Source organism: Moschus berezovskii, chromosome 14, assembly GCF_049115385.1.
Source record: "Moschus berezovskii isolate FMDL1 chromosome 14, NW_MosBer_1.0, whole genome shotgun sequence".
In the NCBI taxonomy this organism is placed as follows: domain Eukaryota; kingdom Metazoa; phylum Chordata; class Mammalia; order Artiodactyla; family Moschidae; genus Moschus; species Moschus berezovskii.
Genome location: NC_142473.1, coordinates 53,604,630 through 53,622,385, shown reverse-complemented (window position 1 = coordinate 53,622,385; position 17,756 = coordinate 53,604,630). Strand labels below are relative to the sequence as shown.

At 37.1% G+C, this 17,756-nt stretch overlaps 1 pseudogene; it reads right to left on the bottom strand.

Annotated features, from left to right (window-relative positions):
- Window positions 1–13,028: 13,028 nt before the first annotated feature.
- On the bottom strand, window positions 13,029–16,164 carry LOC129553639 (olfactory receptor 51A7-like; annotated as a pseudogene).
- Between the last annotated feature and the right edge of the window lie 1,592 nt (window positions 16,165–17,756).

The following is a 17,756-nucleotide window of genomic DNA, read 5'->3' as shown; positions in this document are numbered from 1 at the left end:
TCTGGGCAAGTTTTTCTTAAATAGAGAAACTAGAAATATATTTTACATTCAGATGAAAACTTGGTTTCTTTTTCCTTGTGAAATACTAGTAAACCTTAGTCAATTAATCTAGAATCCTCTACAATTTCTTTCTTTCACATTCTAGATAAGATGTTGGGCAGAATATGTGATTCGAGAATGACACTACATGAAGGCAAAGGAGTCTCACAACTTAATTTCTATGTACTTCTTGGAACTCCCAAAGAAATATGGTCTTCTCAAAACCAAACTACCCTTAGTTCCATTCCTTGCTATCTGAAGATTGTTGGTTAAATACCTTTTTAAAAATACCCATGGTTTTCAAATCATGTATATATTTGAAAGGGCAGTTACTATAGATTACTGAAAATTACGTCTCATTTTCTCCTGGTCTGGAATGTGTGATCAATTGTGTCATGTTCACAGGAGAACAATAATCATGATTTAGGAGAATTTGAATTCTGTTGAAGACTGTTATCTTAAAAAGTGAATAGATCATTTTCATAGTTTCTGAAATGAACAATTTCCCTAGATATATGACATTTGGAGGTTTATCCTGCTCTATTTAAAGTTCTAAATGGTTGGTTTCCAAAGAAGAGAAGTAAAGTGAACACAAAGTAAATAAAGATAATCTGAGAGCTTACCAGACAATGGGATATTTTGCAGAGGACTCTTGAGAGCAGCTGAAGGATTCTAGCATAAAATCCCAGAAGCCATTTGTCTCTTACCAAAGTCTCCTTCTTATATATGAGAGTTTGCCTCTTCTTTCCAAGTCACCTGCTCTAGGGGCACTGAGTTCTCTGGGGATTTCAGCTAAGCTGGATCTATTCTGAGACTAAAGATAAATATGTGCAGACATAGCAAATCCACAGAGATGGTTAACAGTAAAGGGAGTAAATGAGGATCTAGACTTTGAGCTAGGGTTTATTTCGGTTGGAGAGAGGTCCTTAATAACTGAGCATGACAGAGACACGGTAAATCTTAAATAAAATCTCTTGATATTTCTTTTGGGTGTTTGACTCAGATATTGCTCCTCTGCCATGGACAATGTCAAAGCAGAGATGCTATGAGTTGAACCTTAGTATTCAGGGAAGTGATGTTAGACAAACACCCTATGACATATATTTTAGCCTAGCCTTTACTCTTGAACCCTAGATCCATCCTTCTAAATGTTCCTGAACACTGTCAACTAAATATCCCTTAAAATCAACTTGTTTAAATTAGATGTAATCTTCTCCCTTTCTAAATCTGTCCTTTATGTAGGGCATGTTAATCCTTTACACTTATGTCACAAGTTCAAAATCTGAGCCCTTTAATTTCTTCTCTCTCACATTTTGCACATAGTATTAGCCAAAATTTAAATTACGAATCTAAGGACACTACATAATGATCAAAGGATCAATCCAAGATGAAGATATAACAATTATAAACATACATGCACCCAACACAGGAGCACCACAATATGTAAGGCAAATGCTAACAATTATGAAAGGGGAAATTAACAATAACAATAATAGTGGGAGACTTTAATACCCCACTCACACCTATGGATAGATCAACTAAACAGAAAATTAACATGGAAGCACAAACTTTAAATGATACAATAGACCAGTTAGACCTAACAGATCTCTATAGGACATTTCACCCCAAAACAATGAATTTCACCTCTTCTCAAGTGCACATGGAACCTTCTCCAGGATAGATCTCATCCTGGGCCATAAATCTAGCCTTGGTACATTCAAAAAAACTGAAATCATTCCAAGCATCTTTTCTGACCACAATGCAGTAAGACTAGATCTCAATTACAGGAGAAAAACTATTAAAAATTCCAACATATGGAGGCCAAACAACATGCTGCCAAATCTAAATTTTTCCATTTATTGAGTTTCATTCATTGATGGATAATGATTTTTAATCCTTGAATCTTTTGAACAATGGTAAATATAATTATTATCTTCATTTTATTGATCAAGAAAATGTTTCTCAAGGAGTTCAAGTAGTCTGTTCAAGGTCATATCAAGGTCGTACATTAGAGGTAGGGTAGGAGTTGAGGTCTGATTCCTGATAACTAAACATATGTTAAGCAATTGGAATGGTCAATATTTAAGGAGTTAGTTAGGGTTTGAATGGTTGTCTGGAATTCCACACTATTTTCAGCATCCTAAATTGCCTACTAGTTAATTTTGGGGACTAATACAGAACATGTGACCTTATCCTTGTTGTACTTTTGCAAGGAAACAAAATGGTAGCTTGAGGATCCTAAGGAAAATGCTCTTGAAATTATATCTATGCTCACCTCCATTAATACATAGTTTTTGGATAAGAGGAAATATTTAATTGACCAAAAAGAGGAAGCACAAAAAAATTTTACCATAATTTTCTGGAATAAGCTCTTTCTAAATTTTGTCATAATAATTTTATTTATCAATGTCCTATTGTTTCATACCCTCAAAAGAAATTCTCTTGACTAGATAGTCAAGAATTTTCTAACTTCCACTCTCACTTTATCTCTGAGTGTTCTCTGGGTCCTTCTTATAAAAGAGATAGAAGGATTAATCTTGATTCCTTATTATTAGTGTGTGCATGTGTGTGTGTGTATAATAATTGTGATGATGGCTGTATGTGTTTATTTGATTATTGTCCAACTTTGGAGACTGATCCCATTTGTCCCGTGATGACGGAATGAACCTACAGTAGGGCACTTAGGGCATTTGTCCTTTATATTTTGGTATGTCCAGTTAATAGCACATTGAATGGTAGCTTGTAAATTTTTCTTGAATGAGTGAGCAGATTGCATTTTTAAAACTGGCATCATGTAATACATACCATTTTTATCTTTTTTATCTTTGGTATGGTTTCCATTTATTAATAGCTATGTCTGTCATAGAGTAAAAGCACAGATTTTGGTAAATGTAATGTATATTCATATGGTTTTTTATTTTGTAAACTGACACCTATTTTTCCATGTTTAATTTATATACTATTATAAAATTTTACTTGTATATAAAGCATATTTAAAACACAACTATATTATAATAAATATGTACTATGTGTATATCATAAATGTTTTGTGATACAACTTTAATGTAATTTTCTTGTGATAAAACAAAACTTTACAGATTAGTTGAAGTTTTTCTTGGACCTATGTGCTAAATGTTAATAAAGATATGCAAATCAAATAGATGGGATGCAGCTTAAGCAGTACCTCTATGGTAAGATACAAGTGAAGTGCATTTATTAGGAAAGAAGAATAGGTTGAAAACAAAAATATAACATCCATTTCAAGAAGATATTAAGAGAATGATATGTTAAATCCAAAGGAGAAAGGAAGGTAAGATCAGAAGTCAATGAAATGGAAGTATATCATAAAATAAAAAAGTCAACAAAGCAGAAATTTGGTAATTTGAAAAGTTTAAGAAAGAAAATCCATTTAAAAGCTTAGGAAAACTAATCAAGAGAGAAAAAAAAAGTTCATATTAATAATGAAAATAGGAATATAATACACAGATCTTACAGATATGAAGCTAAATAAATATGATGAATATAATAAACTACTATTTTTACTGTACATAAGATAACTTAAATGGAAAATTTCTTTGAAAAACATTGGTGTCTAGAACTCAAACAAGAAGAAAGAGAAAATCTGGATTGTTTCATATCTGAGAAAAAATTTTAATACATTTTTTTAAAGGTTTCAAAGAAAACAAAGTCAAGAGGGCTTCATATGAATTCACTGCATGTATTTAAGAAAGAAATAATATCAATATTGTACATGCTCTTTTAGAAAATATATCAATTCCTAATTGGCTTCAAGAGTGACATCAAAGCAAGACAATTGTAAGAAAAATTAATTAATGGCTAATATGGCTATAAGCATCAGTCAATTCAGTCAGTTCAGTCACTCAGTCGTGTTCGACTCTTTGTGACCCCATGAATCACAGGACGCCAGGCCTCCCTGTCCATCACCAACTCCCGGAGTTCACTCAAACTCATGTCCACAGAGTCGGTGATGCCATCCGGCCATCTCATTCTCTGTCGTCCGCTTCTCCTCCCGCCGCCAATCCCTCCCAGCATCAGGGTCTTTTCCAGTGAGTCAACTCGTCGCATGAGGTGGCCAAAGTATTGCAGTTTCAGCTTTAGCATCAGGCCTTCCAACAAACACTAGGGCCAATGTCCTTTAAAATGGACTGGTTGGATCTCCTTGTAGTCCAAGGGATTCTCAAGAATCTTCTCCAACACCACAGTTCAAAAGCATCAGTTCTTCGGCGATCAGCTTTCTTCACAGTCCAACTCTCGCATCCATACATGACCACTGGAAAAAACATAGCCTTGACTAGACAGACCTTGGTTGGCAAAGTAATGTCTCTGCTTTTTAATATGTTATCTAGGTTGGTCATAACTTTCCTTCCAAGGAGTAAGCATCTTTTAATTTCATGGCTGCAATCAGCATCTGCAGTGATTTTAGAGCCCAAAAAATAGTCTGCCACTGTTTACACTGTTTCTCCATCTATTTCCCATGAAGTGATGGGACCAGATGCCATGATCTTCGTTTTCTGAATGTTGAGCTAATTTAAGTCAACTTTTTCACTCTCTTCTTTCACTTCCATCAACAGGCTTTTCAGTTTCTCTTCATTTTCTGCCATAAGGATGGTGTCATATGCATATCTGAGGTTATTGATATTTCTCCCAGCAATCTTGATTCTAGAGTGTGCTTCTTCCAGCCCAGCATTCCTCATGATGTACTCTGCATATAAGTTAAATAGGCAGGGTGACAATATACAGCCTATACATACTCCTTTTCCTATTTGGAACCAGTCTGTTGTTCCATGTCCAGTTCTAACTGTTGCTTCCTGACCTGCATATAGGTTTCTCAAGAGGCAGGTCAGGTGATCTGGTATTTCCATCTCTTTCAGAATTTTCCACAGTTTATTGTGATCCACAGTCAAAGGCTTTGGCATAGTCAATAAAGCAGAATAGATCCATACATTTAAAAAAACAACAAATAGTATATCAGTTCAGTTCAGTCAATCAGTCGTGTCCGACTCTTTGTGACCCCATGAATCACAGCATGCCAGGCCTCCCTGTCCATCACCAACTCCCGGAGTTCACTCAAACCCACCTCCATCGAGTCGGTGATGCCATCCAGCCATCTCATTTTCTGTCGTCCCCTTCTCCTCCTGCCCTCAATCCCTCCCAGCATCACAGTCTTTTCCAGTGAGTCAACTCTTCGCATGAGGTGGCCAAAGTATTGGAGTTTCAGCTTCAACATCAGTCCCTCCAATGAACACCCAGGACTGATCTCCTTTAGAATGGACTGGTTGGATCTCCTTGCCGTCCAAGGGACTCTCAAGAGTCTTCTCCAACGCCACAGTTCAAAAGCAACAATTCTTTGGTGATCAGCTTTCTTCACATTCCAACTCTCATATATAGTGACCTATAAAAAAGGTAAGATGTCATGGTAAAGCATAGATTATCCCAAGAAACTACACTTTCAAGAAATTATGAATGTGCTTTATTCTAACAGACAAAAGGAATAAAACTATATGATCATCTCATTAAATGAAACAAAAATATTTTAATTACAAAAATCTGAGTAAATTAGAAGAGTAGTGCTTTGATTTTAAATAGATATATATAAAGATAGAAAAATTGGGCTTCCCAGGAGGCTCAGTGATAAAGAATCCACCTGCCAATGCAGGAGACACAAGTTCAATCCCTGGTCCAAGAAGATCCCACATGCCACAGAGCAACTAAGCCTGCATTCCACAACTATTGAATCTGTGCTCTAGAGCCCAGGAATCACAACTATGGAAGCCCCTATCCCCTAGAGCCTGTGCTCATCAATGAGAGAAGCCACTGCAATTTGAAGCCCACACACTGCAACTAGAGGTAGCCCGTGCTTGCCACTACTAAAGAAAAGACCATACAGTAATGAAGACCAAGTACAGCCAAAAAAAATAAATAAATAAAATTATTTAAACAATTTAAAAATAGATAAACTAGCATTATTTTAATGAAAAAATTGAACATTTACCCACTGATGTAAGGAAAAGTCAAAGATGCTTCTCAGTACTTTTGTCCAAAATTATATGAAATGTTCGGAGGGGGTTCAAGATGGGAAACACACGTGCACCCGGGGCAGATTCATGTCAATGTATGGCAAAACCAATACAATAATGTAAAGTAATTAGCCTCCAATTAAAATAAATTAAAAAAAAGAAAGAAATGAAAGCATAACAGTTTTAAAGGATAAAGCAAAAATATTTGTGTTTGCAAATGTTTAAATGATAAACATAAAATATATAAACATTAAGCATAAGTGAATTAGAAAAGCTCTCCAGATATAAAAATCACACACAAAACTGAAATTCTGCATAATTGAAAAATCTAAAATTAAAATTAAAAAAATCATGTACAATAGACTTCAAAATATCAAATATATACAAATAAATATAATAAAATACTTCCAAGATTTTAAACTGAAAGCCACAATAATGCAAACAATTTCCAGAAGATCTCAACAATAGATTTACCTTATTTTTTTGAAAACTCTATGATGTTAAGATGATAATTCTTCCCAAAATGACATGTTGATTTAGTAAAATTCTAATCCAATTCTAGTAGATTTTACTGGGAAAACTGACAAGTTGATTGTAAATTTTATATAAAATCACAAAGAGCCAGGATATGTGAAATAAAAAAAGAAAGTTGGATGAATTGAGCATTACATTTCATGACTAACTCTAAACTTTATTATTAAGCAGTTTGATATTAATTTGAGAATTAGACAAAGTAATGGAATAAAACAGTTCAGATATGGATACATATATTTAATATCATGTGATGTATGACAACGACATAATTCAAAAGGTAAAGGAAGGTCCATTTCAAGAAATGGAATAATGTATAGACAAATAGAAAAAGTCTTGAGCTTTATTAAAAATTAAAGTTAGATAATAGACCTAAGTACTAAATACAAAAATAAAAAGATCATAGAAGAAAAAATTATAATATTTTCATGACCCTGAGAAAATGAAACACACAGAAAGATTAATCCTGAAGTGAAACTAATTGTTCATTTGCATTTAATGAAAAGAAAGACCTATTCACTGAAAGACATTTTTATGAGACTGGAAAGGCAAACCATCCCCTGGGATAAATACTGTCATTACATATATCTGACAAGTATATATAAAGAATTCTTGCTGCTGCTGCTGCTAAGTCACTTCAGTCATGTCTGACTCTGTGTGACCCCCTAGACGGCAGCCCACCAGGCTGCCCCATCCCTGGGATTCTCCAGGCAAGAACACTGGAGTGGGTTGCCATTTCCTTCTCCAAGGTATGAAAGTGAAAGTGAAGTCGCTCAGTCGTGACGGACTCTTACAGATGAATAAATAAAAGAGCATTAAAAATAGGTAGTGAACTGGCACTTCCAATTTGCATTTAGAAAATTGCAAATTAATATTAAATGAGATACTATAATATACATACTAGAATAACTAACATTAAAAGGATTAAGAATAACAAATTTTGGTAAAAATATGAAACAACTGACTCTAATACTTTACTGGTGACAGTGTAATTTGATACAAATTATTTGATGACAAGGAGTTTGGCATTATCACAGTTCAGTTCAGTTCAGTTCAGTCGCTCAGTCGTGTCCCACTCTCCGCGACCCCATGAATCACAGCACGCCAGGCCTCCCTGTCCATCACCAACTCCCGGAGTACACTCAAACTCATGTCCACAGAGTCGGTGATGCCATCCAGCCATCTCATTCTCCGTCGTCCCCTTCTCCTCCCGCCCCCAACCTTTCCCAGCATCAAGAGTCTTTTCCAGTGAGTCAACTCGTCGCATGAGGTGGCCAAAGTATTGCAGTTTCAGCTTTAGCATCAGTCCCTCCAATGAACATCCAGGATTGATCTCCCTTAGAATGGACTGGTTGGATCTCCTTGTAGTCCAAGGGACTCTCAAGAGTCTTCTCCAACACCACAGTTCAAAAGCATCAATTCTTCGGCGATCAGCTTTCTTCACAGTCCAACTCTCACATCCATACATGACCACGGGAAAAACCATTGCCTTGACTAGACGGACCTTGGTTGGCAAAGTAATGTCTCTGCTTTTTAATATACTATCAAGGTTGGTCATAACTTTCCTTCCAAGGAGCAAGCGTCTTTTAATTTCATGGCTGCAATCAGCATCTGCAGTGATTTTGGAGCCCCAAAAAATAAAGTCTGACACTGTTTCCACTGTTCCCCCATCTATTTCCCATGGAGTGATGGGACCAGATGCCATGATCTTTGTTTTCTGAATGTTGAGCTTCAAGCCAACCTTTTCACTCTCCTCTTTCACTTTCATCAAGAGGCTTTTGAGTTCCTCTTCACTTTCTGCCATAAGGGTAGTGTCATCTGCATATCTGAGATTATTGATATTTCTCCCAGCAATCTTGATTCCAGCTTGTGCTTCTTCCAGCCCAGCGTTCCTCATGATGTACTCTGCATATAAGTTAAATAAGCAAGGTGACAATATACAACCTTGACGTACACCTCTTCCTATTTGGAACCAGTCTGTTGTTCCATGTCCAGTTCTAACTATTGCTTCCTGACCTGCATACAGATTTCTCAAGAGGCAGGTCAGGTGGTTGAGGATTCCCATCTCCCTCATAATGTTCCACAGTTTATTGTGATTGACACAGTCAAAGGCTTTGGCATAGTCAATGAAGCAGAAATAGATGTTTTTCTGAAACTCTCTTGCTTTCTCTATGATCCAGCAGATGTTGGCAATTTGATCTCTGGTGCCTCTGCCTTTTCTAAAACCTGCTTGAACATCTGGGAGTTCACGGTTCACATATTGCTGAAGCCTGGCTTGGAGAATTTTGAGCATGACTTTACTAGCGTGTCAGATGAGTGCAATTGTGCGGTAGTTTGAGCATTCTTTGGCATTGCCTTTCTTTGGGATTGGAATGAAGACTGACCTCTTCCAGTCCTGTGGCCACTGCTGAGTTTTCCAAATCTGCTGGCATATTGAGTGCAGCACTTCCACAGCATCATCTTTCAAGACTTGAAATAGCTCAACTGGAATTCCATCACCTCCACTAGCTTTGTTCGTAGTGATGCTTTCTAAGGCACACTTGACTTCACATTCCAAGATGTCTGGCTCTAGGTCAGTGATCATGTTATCGTGACTATCTTGGTCATGAAGATCTTTTTTGTACAGTTCTTCTGTGTATTCCTGCCACCTCTTCTTAATATCTTCTGCTTCTGTTAGTTCCATACCATTTCTGTCCTTTATCGAGCCCATCTTTGCATGAAATGTTCCCTTGGAATCTCTAATTTTCTTGAAGAGATCTTGTTTCTCCTATTCTGTTGTTTTTCTCTATTTCTTTGCATTGATCACTGAGGAAGTCTTTCTTATCTCTCCTTGCTATTCTTTGGAACTCTGCATTCAGATGCTTATATCTTTCCTTTTCTCCTTTGCTTTTCGCCTCTCTTCTTTTCATAGCTATTTGTAAGGCCTCCTCAGACAGCCATTTCGCTCTTTTGCATTACTTTTCCATGGGGATGGTCTTGGTCCCTGTCTCCTGTACAATGTCACGAACCTCCGTCCAGAGTTCATCAGGCACTCTATCAATCAGATCTAGTCCCTTCAATCTATTTCTCACTTCCACTGTATAATCATAAGGGATTTGATTGAGGTCATATCTTAATGGTCTAGTGGTTTTCCCTACTTTCTTCAATTTAAGTCTGAATTTGGCAATAAGGAGTTCATGATCTGAGCCACAGGCAGCTCCTGGTCTTGTTTTTGCTAACTGTATAGAGCTTCTCCTTCTTTGGTTGCAAAGAACATAATCAATCTGATTTTGGTGTTGACCATCAGGTGATGTCCATGTGTAGAGTCTTCTCTTGTGTTGTTGGAAGAGGGTGTTTGCTATGACTAGGGCGTTCTCTTGACAAAACTCTATTAGCCTTTGCCCTGCATCAGAGGGCAGACAAACTGAAATCATAATCACAGTAAACTAGCCGATCTGATCACATGGACCACAGCCGAATGTGGTCCACTGGAGAAGGGAATGGCAAACCACTTCAGTATACTTGCCTTGAGAACCCCATGAACAGTATCAAAGGGCAAAATGATAGGATACTGAATGAGGAATTCCCCAGGTCGGTAGGTGCCCAGTATGCTACTGGAGATCAGTGGAGAAATAACGCTAGAAGGAATAAAGGGATGGAGCAAAAGCAAAACCAATACCCAGTTGTGGATGTGACCAGTGATAGAAGCAAGGTCCAGTGCTATAAAGAGCAATATTGCATAGCAACCTGGAATGTTAGGTCCATGAATCAAGGCAAATTGGAAGTGGTCAAACAGGAGATGGCAAGAGTGAACGTCGACATTCTAGGAATCAGTGAATTAAAATGGACTGGAATGGGTGAATTTAACTCGGATGACCATTATATCTACTACTGTGGGCAGGGATCCCTTAGAAGAAATGGAGTAGCCATCATGGTCAACAAAAGAGTCCGAAATGCAGTACTTGGATGCAATCTTAAAAATGACAGAATGATTTCTGTTCGTTTCCAAGGCAAACCATTCAATATTACAGTAATCCAGGCCTATGCCCCAACCAGTAATGCTGAAGAAGCCAAAGTTAATCGGTTCTATGAAGACCTATAAGACCTTTTAGAACTAACACCCCAAAAAGATGTCCTTTTCATTATAGGGGACTGGAATGCAAAAGTAGGAAGTCAAGAAACACCTGCAGTAACTGGCAAATTTGGCATTATCTACTGTAGCTAAATAAATACCCAAGTCATTTCTAAAGCAATTAGTTCATTCAAGTACACATATCTCTAAGGATCCTTATTAAAACTTTATAGCCACAATTTGGATATAACTTTAATATTCATCAAGAGGAGAATTGCTTAAAAACAATTTTGCATTCTGTTTTAATTGGCCTATGATATTATCCTATGGTCTAGGCTTTTAAAAGCTTCCCATGTGAGTCTTGTGCCTTGCCAAGATTGAGAAGATTGTATATGTGCCATGAGTTAAGATGATGTATACCTGGGTGCCTGTCTCTATATTTAAGCGTAGCCTTATGAAAATGACTTTATTTTTCCATAATGATTTAAAAATTATTACTAATACACTGGTTTGTAACCAGTGGTTTAATAATGGCTGTATTTTCTAAGATCTAAAATAAAATCCCTACAGGATACTGCATGAGTTAATTCTTATGTATCTTTTAATAATCATTTTCCTTAAGTAATGGTCTTGACATTCTCACTGGTGTCAGTCTGCCATATTTGGCAGTTTTAGCAGACAATTATTGGGTTTCCTTGCTCTATTTTATTTATTTCTGTCTGGTTTATTCCTATTCAACATTTCACCAACCTTTTTGGAAATAGAATTTCCTTATTTTATATATTACTTATATATAAACTTACTTTATATGCTAAATCACAATGATTGAAATAGTGGGTAGGGATTTGTACATGGCCAATTTTCCAAATCACATTAAATTTATATCCACTATATGGGATATATATATATATATATATATATATATATATATAGTGATCAGTTCTGCTTCAGGATATTAATAAAGCTACATTCAATAATTTCCCTAGATCTCTAAGTGGAGATGATAGTGAAAGTTCTCTTTCCTCTGTGTTAAGTGAAGAGAGGGTCACTCAGTCGCATCTGACTCTTTGTGACCCCATGGACTATACAGTAGGCCAGAATACTGGAGTGGGTAGCTTTTCCCTTCTCCAGGGCATCTTCCCAACCCAGGGATCGAACCCTGGTCTCCTGCATTGCAGGCAGATTCTTCACCAGCTGAGCTATCAGTAAAGCCCAGTTAAACAAGATGTAAAAAGTGTCCCTACTGCCTATTTATCGAATTTTTGTCACTTAGTATACCATGTGGGTTAGCTCTATTCAGAACACTGATAGAAGTAGGAAGAGAGTGGGAAGAGAATGAAAGTTTAATGATGAACTGATTAGATCCTATATGTACATGGTATTATTCCATTTTAAAATAATGTCCAAGTGCTACTTTCACTTGCTTTTTCTTTTATGCCCCAAGAAATTGATTTGTATAACAAGCGAGCTCTACATTAATGGGATTTCTCAGACATAGTTTACTTGATTCTTTGGCTTTACAATTTTGTATTTTATTCATGTCTTTGAAACTGATTAAAATAATGAGGTTTTTAAATGAACATCCAACAAATAAATGGTATGTAATGGGTACTTTGCTGGGTACTGACAAAGACAAAAATTAAAATCTGCTTCTTGAGTCACTTGCACATTGATTTAGGTGATTTAGGACACAATTAAAAAATAATACTGTTTAAAAATAGCAAATAGTATTGTACATACTTGGATAAAGAATAGATAATTCAATGTACATTTAAAGGAGATAATTCATGAAATCTATTGCAAACAATTGAAAATATAAATGAATGATATATTTGCTTATCTATTATTTTTTGCATTTTATTTAAATTATTTTATGTATATAAGCCTTTTATCTCCAAACACATTTCATAGTACTTTAGGAGAAGGAAATTTTTAATAGTTTATTTGAATTGCTAATGACTAACATGCACACATACAAGTAAGAGATGTAGAGTTTGTGTGGGGATGTGTATGGTTAATCTCATAACACACTTCAGATACTGCTAACCATGCCCGAGTTTATTAGAGCCATAATTGGCTTCTTTTTATTCTGAAAAGGAACATGTTATTTTACTGTCTTTCTCTTTTTAGAATAATACTTTGAAAATCTATTTAGTCCTAGTTGGCTGCCTGTAGAGATGAAAACTAGAGAAGAGGTGGAAAACTTAGTTATAAAAAGATTATAATTCCAAGCCTAACTCCTAAAACATCTAATCTAGATTGTTGTTATGCTTAGTTAAATAAACAACTTGATATTTGATGGGCCCACTAAATATGTGCGGTGTATGCTTGTATTCAGTTTCTATTCTTTCATTACCATCTTCAGATTCCTACAGTTGCTCAGAAATTGGCAAGTAGTGGGGGTTCTGCTGCAGCTGTAGTTGCCCATCAACTTCATTTCTCACATATTTTGCCAGGATCCAATTTCTCATCTGCTGACTCTTCACAGAGTACACAATGGGATTCATTAGAGGGGGAACCAGAAGGAAGATATCAGCTATGGTGACCCTAATAACTGAAGAAGCACTTTTGGCAAAGTGGCGAAGGGCAGCCAAGGTGACAATAGGCACGCACAAGACGAGCACAGCATAGATGTGGGAGATGCAAGTGTTGAGGACCTTGAGATTGCCCTTGTGTGAGGTGACGCTCAGAACAATTTTCAGGTTTAGCATGTAAGATACAGAAATGCACAACAAATATAATAAAGAAGTAAGAGCCATAAACAATCTGAGGTGATATTGACCCTGTTGTCAGTACAGGTCAGCTTCATAACACCATGGTGGAGACAGTAGGAGTGGGATAGAAGGCTTTTCTTACAGAATTTCAGCCTCTTTACAATAAAGGGGAAAACGAGGACAAACAAAATATATAATGCTGTGAATACAAGGCCAACTTTAATGACTCTGGCACTGGTCAGAATTGAGGTGTATCTCAGAGGGTTGTAGATGGCTATAAGGTGATCTATGGACCTGATAAAAAGAACTGATGACTCCATAGCTGAGAATCCATGAATGAAAAACTTAGGCATAACAGGCATCAGGGCATTGAACAAAAAGATTCTCAGCATGGTTGGAGGAGAGGAGATGGATAATCCTAAGTCAAAGAAGGCCAACATGGAGAGGAAATAATACATGGGCTCATGCAGAGAGGTCTCTGTTTTTACGAGAAAGAGGATGGTGCAGTTCCCCAGGATAGCAACGAGGTGTATAAGGCAGATGGGGACAGAGACCGAAATGTGTACATGCTCCATCCCAGGGATCCCAATCAGGAAGAAGGAAGATTTTTCCCCTTCAGGAATGCTAAAGATGGACATTGCAGAAGTATAAAGGAATCACAATGTGGATCTTGCAAAGGCCTTCCTGCAATGGGAAGAAATAGATTAGTTCAAATGTACATGCTTCAGTCAGCTTCTTGGTACAAATCTTGGGACTGAAGCTATTTTCATGGAATTCACAGTATGAAGATAATATTTCATAATATGTAAATAGAAATAGTATCAGGACCCATACATATAAGTTAGGATATGAAGAGAAACATAAACAAGTAACCACCAACAGTTAGCTATAAACTTTCCCCCACTTAGATTTAGCATATAAAAATGGAGCAGTAAATTTCACAAGCTCTATTTCCTATACTGTTGTTTTTTTAGATAGTGATGGCCTTTAGTTGGAACAATGTATGGATAAAGATAGGATCCTAGAAGGGCATTACTTAACACAATTGCATTGCATTTGTAGTTGCTTAAGAATATATAACTTTAAGAAACAGTATTCTTAAAAAAAAAAATAGGGCTAGGACAACTGGATATCCACACCCAAAATAATGACATTATACCCCTACTTCACACCTTACACAAAAATTCTCTCAAAATATATCATAGACATAAGTTCAAAAGGTAACTATTAAAGCTATTAGAAGGAAAATCAGATGATGAATTTTTGTGACCTGGGATTAAATAATCTATATGACAGGAAAGGCACAAACAGAAAGCTAAATATGAAATTCATTACATAAATATGCAAATATAAAAAAAATTCATCAACATTAAAAAATATTCAAATGATATAATCAGGAAAGTGAGAAAAACAACCTACAGAATAAAAATATTTGCAAATAATATATCTGGACTTGTATCCAGAGTACATGAAGGGCTATTACAACTCTATAGTGAAAATGAGAAGATCCTTAAGATCATTAGTCATTCAGTTCAGATCAGTTCAGTTCAGTCACTTAGTCGTGTCCAACTCTTTGCAACCCCATGAATCGTAGCACACCAGGCCTCCCTGTCCATCGCCAACTCCCGGAGTTCACTCAAACTCAGGTCCACAGAGTCGGTGATGACATCCAGCCATCTCATCCTCTGTCGTCCCCTTCTCCTCCTGCCCCCAATCCTTCCCAGCATCAGAGTCTTTTCCAATGAGTCAACAATTTGCATGATGTGGCCAAAGTATTGGAGTTTCAGCTTTAGCATCAGTCCTTCCAATGAACATCCAGGACTAATCTCCTTTAGGATGGACTGGTTGGATCTACTTGTAGTCCAAGGGACTCTCAAGAGTCTTCTCCAACACCAGAGTACAAAAGCATAATTCTTCAGTGCTCAGCTTTCTTCACAGTCCAACTCTCACATCCATACATGATCACTGGAAAAACCATAGCCTTGACTAGATGGACCTTTTTGTTGGCAAAGTAATGTCTCTGCTTTTTAATATGCTATCTAAGTTGGTCATAACTTTCCTTCCAAGGATTAAGCGTCTTTTAATTTCATGGCTGCAGTCACCACCTGCAGTGATTTTGGAGCCCAAGAAAATAAAGTCAGCCACTGTTTCCCCATCTATTTCCCATGAAATGATAGGACCAGATGCCATGATCTTAGTTTTCTGAATGTTGAGCATTAAGCCAACTTTTTCACTCTCCTCTTTCACTTTCATCAATAGGCCTTTGAGTTCCTCTTCACTTTCTGCCATAAGCGTGGTGTCATCTGCATATCTGAGATTACTGATATTACTCCAGGCAATCTTGATTCCAGTTTGTGCTTCTTCCAGCCCAGCATTTCTCATGATGTGCTCTGCATATAAGTTAAATAAGCAGGGTGACAATATACAGCCTTGACGTACTCCTTTCCCTATTTGGAACTAGTCTGTTGTTTCATGTCCAGTTCTAAGCATTGCTTCCTGACCTGCATACAGGTTTCTCAAGAGGCAGGTCAGGTGGGCTGGTATTCCCATCTCTTTTAGAAGTTTCCACAGTTTATTGTGATCCACACAGTCAAAGGCTTTGGCATAGTCAATAAAGCAGAATAGATGTTTTTCTGGAACTCTCTTGCTTTCTCCATGATCCAGTGGATGTTGGCAATTTGATTTCTGGTTCCTATGCCTTTTCTAAAACCATCTTGAACATCTGGAAGTTCATGATTCATGTATTGCTGAGGCCTGGCTTGGAGAATTTTGAGCATGACTTTACTAGCATGTGAGATGAGAGCAATTATGTGGTAGTTTGAGTATTCTTTGGCATTGTCTTTCTTTGGGGTTGGAATGAAAACTGACCTTTTCCAGTCCTGTGGCCACTGCTGAGTTTTCCAAATTTGCTGGCGTATTGAGTGTAGCACTTTCAGCATCATCTTTCAGGATCTGAAATAGCTCAACTGGAATTCCATCACCTCCACTAGCTTTGTTTGTAGTGATGCTTTCTAAGGCCCACTTGACTTCACATTTCAGGATGTATGGCTCTAGGTGAGTGATCACACCATTGTGGTTATTTGGGTCATGAAGATCTTTTTTGTACAGTTCTTCTGTGTATTCTTGCCACCATTTCTTAATATCTTCTGCATCCTAAAAGGATATCCTTTTTGTTTTAGCAGACTGGATTGCAAAAGTAGGAAGTCAAGAAACACCTGGAGGAACAGGCAAATTTGGCCTTGGAGTATGGAATGAAACAGGGCACAGGCTAATAGAGTGTTGCCAAGAGAACACACTGGTCATAGCAAACACCCTCTTCCAACAACACAAGACTCTACACATGGATATCACCAGATGGTCAACACCGAAATCAGATTGATTATATTCTTTGCAGGCAAAGATGGAGAAGCTCTATACAGTCAGCGAAAACAAGACCAGGAGCTGACTGTGGCTCAGATCATGAACTCCGTATTGCCAAATTCAGACTGAAATTTAAGAAAGTAGAAAAAACCACTAGACCATTCAGTTATGATTTAAATCAAATCCTTTATGATTATACAGTGGAAGTGAGAAATAGATTTAAGGACTAGATCTGATAGAGTGCCTGATGAACTATGGACGGAGGTTCGTGATATTGTACAGGAGACAGGGATTAAGACCATCCCCATGGAAAAGAAATGCAAGAAAGCAAAATGGTTGTCTGAGGAGGTCTTACAAACAGCTGTGAAAAGAAGAGAAGCGAAAAGCAAAGTAGAAAAGGAAAGATATTCCCATTTGAATGCAGAGTTTCAAAGAATAGCAAGGAGAGAAATAGCAAGAATAGCAAGAAAGCCTTCCTCAGTGATCAGTGCAAAGAAATGGAGGAAAACAACAGAATGGGGAAGATTAGAGATCTCTTCAAGAAAATTGGATACCAAGGGAACATTTCATGCAAAGATGTGTTCGATAAAGGGCATTAGTCATTAGAATAATGCAAATCAAAACCAAAATCAGATAACAATTCATGTATATAGATGAACTAAAATATAAAAGACAATTTTAACTGCTGGCAAGAATGTGGAGAAAGTTAAAAATGTTGTTGGTTGCTCAGTCCTGTCCGACTCTTTGCAACCCCATGAACTATAGCCTGCCAGGCTCCTCTGCCCATGGAATTCTGCAAGCAAGAATACTGGCCTGGGTTGCCATTGCCTTCTCCAGGAGCTCTTCCTGACCCAGGTATCAAACCTGGGTCTCCCACATTGCAAGCAGATTCTTTACCATCTGAGCCCGGATTCTCCTCAGAAAGTTGAACTCTCCTACATTTCTAGAATGATTTTTAAATGGTTCACCAACTTTGGAAATCATTTTAACAGTTTTTTTGTTATTATGATATAACAATAGTAT